Consider the following 8187-nt stretch of genomic DNA (forward strand, 5'->3'; position numbering starts at 1 on the left):
ATATACTGATGTGGATATGTCTATGACTGTACATGTCAGTATGGTTGGTGGCATACATGGAGCATAAAATGGATGTTGTGTCAGGAAGAGATTATTTGTGCAGATGTATGTCTATGTGTGTGCATGTTAAAAATATACGATATCATGAGGACTAATATACAATTTGGTATCAGTATGCGCACAGTCAAAACTATAGTGTAGTAGAAATCATCGACCCGATATCAACGTCAACACAGAAACGCATAGACATACATGTGCGCATATACACCAGACACACATACACACATACCCGCATACACACTCACTGCTTCGTACCACGTCACAAATACAATCACATAATCATGCATGTATTTACGAAGATGTGTTTCGAGAAGCATATACCAATATTTGCGAGCTTCTGCGTATGTGTATGTGTATATGTATATGTATGTATATGATGGAGTGGTGGTTTATTTATGCGTGTGAGTATATATATATATATGCTCTTAAATATATTTGTAGATGTACATAAACAGAGATACATATAGTCATACATTCACACATATAGTTATATATTCATACAAGTCTGTTTTGTTTCTAAACTACGTTTTAGTCATTACCGTTACGGACCTACCTGACAATCGAAAATATATTTATATATACGACATACAAGCTTCATGGTCTTCTAACCCAGCAATACAATACGCATGATATGTGAGTGTATCTTTATGTGTATGTAAATGTCTGTATGTGTGAGTGGGTGTCTGTGCGCGTGCACACCTATATTGACCTAGACTTTCGGAACCTTAAGTTCAAACCTGAAGTTTTGGGCTATAATAGATTATAATAATGTCCATGCGCTTTTAACGTGAATTTCAAGGCATAATGAAATTAAATCCTGGTTTCATTTTGTACTAGATTATTATTGCTTAAGTTTGTAGTGTACACTCTGATCTGCGCTTTGTATTTGACAATTATCTTTTCAATTTTATAAAAGAAATAGTAGACTAGTACAATTTTTATCCGACAAAGGTGCTAAGCTGTAATCGGAATTCTTACTGGCGGAATTTCAAATTTGTTACTCAATATAACGAATCAGTTATTAAATTAAAAGTCAATGGCTGTTGGCAAAGATGAGCTACTTTACTTTGCTTTAATTATTAACATTTACTTTCACTATATTACCTGAAACTTTACAGACTTGGTCATCCAAAGAACATGGAACGCAAGCAGTGGAAGATTTGGTAAGTTATCCATCACAGCTTATGAAGCGATTAAATCTGGTAAATAATGCAGCAGTCAAAAGCGGTTGGATTAGATTGTTAGAGAATCGGTCGAGATGCATTGCTGCATCTCATCCGGCCTCTTGCGTCTGTGACCCACTTGATTGAAGACGTATCCTTCGGGAACCAACTAATGCTGATAAGCATCCGATATCAGGAGGAGTGAAGCATCATTGATACTGCATATCGGTTGCGTCAGTATGCATGAATACAAATAAATCCTGCGTAAGAAGTGAGATAAACGCAAGGAGAGAAAAATATGAGCGTGTGTATTTCTATGTTGGGACAATAAACCATAGAGTTAGAAAATCCTTTCTACTAAAAGCACAAAGCTTGAAATTTTGAGGTAGGGGATTAGTCGATTACATTCAATGAAACTTAATTTATAGACCACCGAAAAATAAAACGCAAAGTCGACTTTGGCGGAATTTGAACTCAGAATGTAGAGACAGATGAAATGCCGCTAAGCCAGGAATGCTAACGATTCTGCCAGCTCGCCATAGAAGTAATTAATACCAGTTTATAACGAAGAATTGGTATATATGTACATGTGTGTGTGTGCGTGTACGTGTGTAAGTGCGTGTGTGTGTGTGTTGTCTAAAAAATCTAGATTACTGATGAGGAATCATTCTTTCGTCCAATGATTTGCTTACCTGTTTCAATGAAATTGTAAGTTGAACAAGGGTTTATTCGTCAATAATTTAACTTTATGGGCAAAAATGAAGCTTTACGTATATATATATATATATATATATATATATATATATATACATACTCATATTATATGCACAGAGAGAGAGAGATATATAGAAAACGAGCGAAAAAAAGTGTGTGTGTATCTGTTTATGAGTGTATTTGCATGTTTATGTGTGTGTGTGTATGTGTATGCATAAATGATAGAGCAGAATGAGAGAGATAGAGAAACATACCTTCCTCATGCATATGTCAAATTTTATGTTTGAGATACAGATAGCTATATTATAGCCAGCACTTAATACGAAGAGTGACAAAAGAAGAGATAGAAAGTAAAACAAGAGAGACAGAGAGAGACAGAGAGAAGCGAAAGAGAGAGAGAGAAAGTAAAGGGGAAGGAGAGGGAGACACAGAAGAGTGAGATAGAGCGAGAGAGAGAGAGAGAGAGAGAGAGAGAGAGAGAGAGAGAGGTAGATAACGATAAAATGAAAGGTGGTGATTGAGAGAGATGGGTTTGTGAAAAGAGTACAAAAATGATGGACGTGGAGGAAATATTTAGCAATTGAGACGACTTGCACACGCATCAAAGTAACTGCATGTGCATCTGACTATTGATATGGTTTGTCACTTTAAGCATCCATACATTTATGTACTTGTGCCTATGTATCTATTTTAGCGTCTAACTGCATTATACTTTGCATTTTCGTATGTGCAGCGAGGTGTAACAGCGAACACAACCGTTTCTATTCATACTTGTTGTTTTTCTTTAGTTTTTACAAAATGTCTTTTTATCTGACTTTAATATGCATAGTGTTGTATGTGTTTGGACTTGTACGTGTAAGTGCGTATACGTGTGGGTGTAAAATGCCCGTGTGTGCATTAATGTGTGTTAATGTGTGTTTGTTTTCTTGCAACTGCTTACTTGTTTCAGGAACTGTTTATACATTTATAGATATACATATACATATATGTGGTGTACAAATGTGTCTATGAATGAGTATGATTATCTATGATTTACCAATATCTGTCAGCGTGTGCGTTCATAGTTGTATGCCTATGAGTGTGAGTTGTTCGTGTGGGCAGAGATATTTGATGTGAATTTGAGAGCTATGCAGTTTTTAATCTACATTTTTTGTTTGTATGTTATGGTATGTGAATGATTTATTTTTTCTGTTATTTATTTTTTGCATGCAAAACATCGCAAAAAGGCTTCATCGCTGTGAAAGAGGGTCTTCTCATGCTGTATCTCACATGTGTATCTGACTCCATAATCTACAATAAAATGCATATAGCAGAAGCTAAAAGCTGCAAAAGCTTACATCAATTCCGCTATCCGCCTATGGAACAAAGAATGCTAGACTAAGCATCTAGTAGGGTTTTCCCCCACTTTCCTTCAGTTCACGAGCATTTAAGTAGTTACAGTTTAGGGAAGCAGCATTTAAAGATATTACATCACGGAATGAAGACAGAATCACACTAAAAGATAAGGTATTAAGACCTGTGTGCTTCTATCTATCTATCTATCTATCTATCTATCTATCTATCTATCTATCTATCTATCTATCTATCTATCTATCTATCTATCACTTTTTTTTTCATCTATCCATCTGTCTATGTAAATTCTGACAATACTGTAAGTATACAGATCCATTATATAAGCACAATTTTTTTTTCGTAAGTTATGTGTAATATTGATGAAATCCCCTACGAATTCTATCTGATGACATATCGATCCTGGAAAATGAGAGATAATTTAGACCACCCAGGGAAATTTTAATTTGGAATATAGAGGGAAGAAACTAAACTCTGTTAGGTGTTACGGTTAGTGAATAACCTCCCTCTCAACCTTCCTACTTGCAAACCTACCTACTTGCCTACCTACCTATCCACCTACCTACCTATCCACCTACCTACCTATCCACCTACCTACCTTCCTACCCACATACCTTCCAACCCACCCACCTACCTACCTACCTACCTACCTACCTACCTACCTACCTACCTACCTACTTTAATACATACCTACACCCACACATATTTACATATTTGTATGTGTGTAAACACGCACATACACGTACATACACACACACATACGCACACGCACATAGTTGCACGCACACATAAACCCATGGGAGAATTTCATGTTTGATATAGGGAAAAGAAAATTCTCAGCTAACTGAGATTATTCTTCTAATTAGAAAATGAAAGATGAAAGCACCTGAAGGTGAATTTTAAATTTTGCTTCCCGCTCTCCCTCCCCCTCTCTCTCATACATACATACATACATACATACATACATACATACACATAATTCATTTCAGCTTATTTACTACTTCCATACAGCATGACTAAATCGCTTTTTTAAAGACGATTGTAACCGGTAACATTTTGATAAGGGTATGAATATTTTCTTCCTGGTATACATAATAAGGTTCTCAAAGCATTTTCATATGTGTGTGTGTATGTGTGAGTGTGTGTGTGTGTGTGTGTGTGTACGTGTACGTGTACACATGGCATTAATTATTCAATACATGAAGCAATATATAGTTACTTCATCCCTACATCGCATAATCCGCGCTTTTCAGAGACGTCTAATCAAAGCAGAGTGATCTATTTACCGCAAGTAAGAAGATACACTAGCGGGATAATCGGAGTATCGAAGGAAAGAGTCGTCAGCAATACACATGCACGCATACAAACATACATGCATACATACATACATACACCTACCTACTTACCTACCTACCTACCTACCTACCTACCTACCTACCTGCCTACATACATACATACATACATACATACATACACACACCTATCAAACTACCTACCTACCTGCCTACATACATACATACATACATACATACGCGTCTGTCTGAGTGCGTACTTGTGTATGGCGTATGATGGTAAAGTCATCAAAGCGTAGAAGGCAAATGTATGGCTATTTAACTTTGCTTTCCATCGTACTTCGCACGCCATAAAATCGAATCAAAGTACTGTAATACTGGAATTATAGTAGAACAATTAAAAGGTGTTGCTGTAGCATAGCTGCTGTCCAATGCCAGAGTTCATTAAATGAGTATAAATGAGAATACACACACACACATACACACACACACTCACACACACACACAGACACACATATGATTGACTTGAAAAATTGTTACGGTATTAAGATATTTTTTCTTGAAAAAAAGCCAATGGTAGCCTTAATACATAAAGAAAGGAATTTTATCTACCAATGCGGTGTTGAACACTCATTCTAATTTTTCACACACACACACACACACACACACACACACACACACACACACACACACACACACACACACACATATATATATATATATATATATATATATATATATACATACACACACACACCTATGTATATATGATCGGCTTGAAAAATTGTTACGATATTAAGATATTTTTCTTAAAATGAAACCAGTGGTAGCTTTAATACATAAAGAAACAAATTTTATCTACCAATGCGGTGTTGAGCACTCATTCTCATTTTTCACACACACGCATATAATTATGTGTGTGTGTATTGAAATCTACGCCCCTTCTTTTTCCCGAACAATCAGACGTACTTTCTCCATATATATTTAGGGATTAATTTCGTGCTTATGATGTCTCTGCTGTCGTCGCTTCTACGTTTATCGCCACATAATACCAAAAGGACATGCTTTTCAGCCGTAACTACTCTGTTTGGTTGCCAGTGATAGTGTTCACAGACTCATATTATTACCTCATTGGGCTCATATTTTAATAAGACACGCAAATTGAGAATGACTTAGTTGCTATATCCAGCAGGTCGAGGGTCGAGACTCCCTCTGTTGTTTGTTGCCGTTCTTCTGGCAGGCACCCTCCTATTGTTACTAATATGCAGTCTGCCAATAATGTAATTCTATTTGTAGCTGGGATATTTCATGTCTACATTTATACACAATGCCTTGCTTTCTATTGAGTATGTTAAACGTTTACATAATTATATTATACTTCTTTGCAATGTTTAATAAACATTTGCCAGTGCCGTTGACATAAGGAGTGGTAGTTTCAATTATAGACAGCTTATTGTTTTGTCGATGTTATTCGTCTTCAAAGCGCGTGTATGCACACACAGAGCCAGACACTTATTCAAAATACACATTATACATCAGCGCGCGCGCGCCTTCTCTATTTTACTTTCTTTTTTAGTCATTCTTAACGGTATTACAGGAAATGAAATGGCTGCGATTTTGAATGAAAACGAGGTTGCAGTCACGTCTCATTGGAGCTTATTGGTAAAATATTCCTACACGCAACGTAAATTTTAACAGATTATTCCAATTGTTTGGTCTAGAGACGATGATCATTACCAATGAAGAGGCGCATTTTCCCGAACAAAAGAAATAAAAATGAAAATTGTAATATATATGCCAGATAGTGCTGGATGGATGGACCCATCACATATGAAACGAAAGAACTTAAACAACTGCCATGGAAATGTGAAAATATTGGTTCTGTTGGAATAAGTTGTAGCTTTGATGCAGAAATTTTAATTTATTTCAAGCATAATGATTATGGTACAATAAAAATAGAACATTGAAGCACACTACACTATTTTATACTATTATATTCTCTACAAAATCGCTATAGTATATGGAAGCTTTCTGGTCTCTATATTTCAACTAAATGTATGGTTCCCTCTAAACAAAATTAAGAAAAGAGAGGGAAAAAGAGGAATAAAAACAGAAACTGCAACGAAAAAGTGGTTGCTGTCCATCAGAAAATTTTCATTCATCTGAATCACTAGAGCTCTCCTAATAAAACATAACAATTAAATTGCTGTCTAGTAACTAAAAAAAAACAAGAAATAATATGAACGAAAAAAATTATTTCCATGAAGCTGCTTAGCGTTTCTGCTGGTTTCCAGCAAATTCACAATAGTATTTGTGTCACAAAAACCGCCCTAAATTTCGTGCGGGTAGAAGTAGGAGCAGAAAAAACATCAATGGAGAGCAATACCACTATTAGTAGTTCATTCATGCCTGCCTCCATCTCGTATTAGCTTCACTTGTCTTTGCACGGATTTTTTGCCATCCTTTCTTTTCAATTGCGCACTTAACACACATCTCCATCGCCATCACTACATTACCCACCCAAACAGCAGTAGATCGTTCTCTTCGTCTTTGGTATTTTAGTTCTCCACTTTAAAACATCTCCCACACTACTCGCTCTACCTACATATTCCCACCATTGAACACCTCCATTTAACTTTTAAAAAAAGACCACTGCTTCTTTTAGCTTCAAACTAGTTATTTTATTTTCTTCTTCGAATGTTCTAGTATCCGAACACACGCACGCTTGCCAATTCCGAATACTTTACTAAAGCATGCAATATGTACACACCCATTAACTTCCATATGTATTTACACATTAATAACCTCCCATTTCTCTCGGCATTCATTTGACCGACCTTTCGTTCGCCAACCCGCAGAAAACAAGACACACGGACACACGTACAAGCACCAGCATAAACACTCACATATACATATATACGTATTTACATCCAATAACGGCAAAACCGACACGCCTAATGCGCTTGAGAAGAGACTGTAAAAGAGGAGAAAAACCGTGCAAAAACCTAAAAAAAAAAACATAGGGAAATATATAATACTTGGTGGAGTAAAAATCCATAAAAAGGTTTGTTCAGCAAAAGGAAACGAGACAAAAAACGACCAGAGATGGAGAGAAAAACCTTTAGAAGAGGCGGGAAAAGGAGGAATGATGGGAAATTAAGCGAGATTTTAATTTGCAAAACTACAGCAATGATATAATGAATGGAAAAAGGAACTAAATCCTGGGTCGGCGCAAGAGCAGCCAATGAAACAGATTTAAGTGTTTATTTGATATGAGCATAAATGTGCATGAACCACTGCGTGCAGGAGTGGCTGTGTGGTAAGTAGCTTGCTTACCAACTACATGGTTCCGGGTTCAGTCCCACTGCGTGGCACCTTGGGCAAGTGTCTTCTACTATAGCCTCGGACCGACCAAAGCCTTGTGAATGGATTTGGTAGACGGAAACTGAAAGAAGCCCGTCGTATATATGTATATATATATATATGTATGTGTGTTTGTGTGTCTGTGTTTGTCCCCCTACCATTGCTTGACAACCGATGATGGTGTGTTTACATCCCCGTAACTTAGCGGTTCGACAAAAAGAGACCGATAGAATAAGTACTAGGCT

The sequence above is a fragment of the Octopus bimaculoides genome, chromosome 7, assembly GCF_001194135.2.
Source record: "Octopus bimaculoides isolate UCB-OBI-ISO-001 chromosome 7, ASM119413v2, whole genome shotgun sequence".
Classification (NCBI taxonomy): domain Eukaryota; kingdom Metazoa; phylum Mollusca; class Cephalopoda; order Octopoda; family Octopodidae; genus Octopus; species Octopus bimaculoides.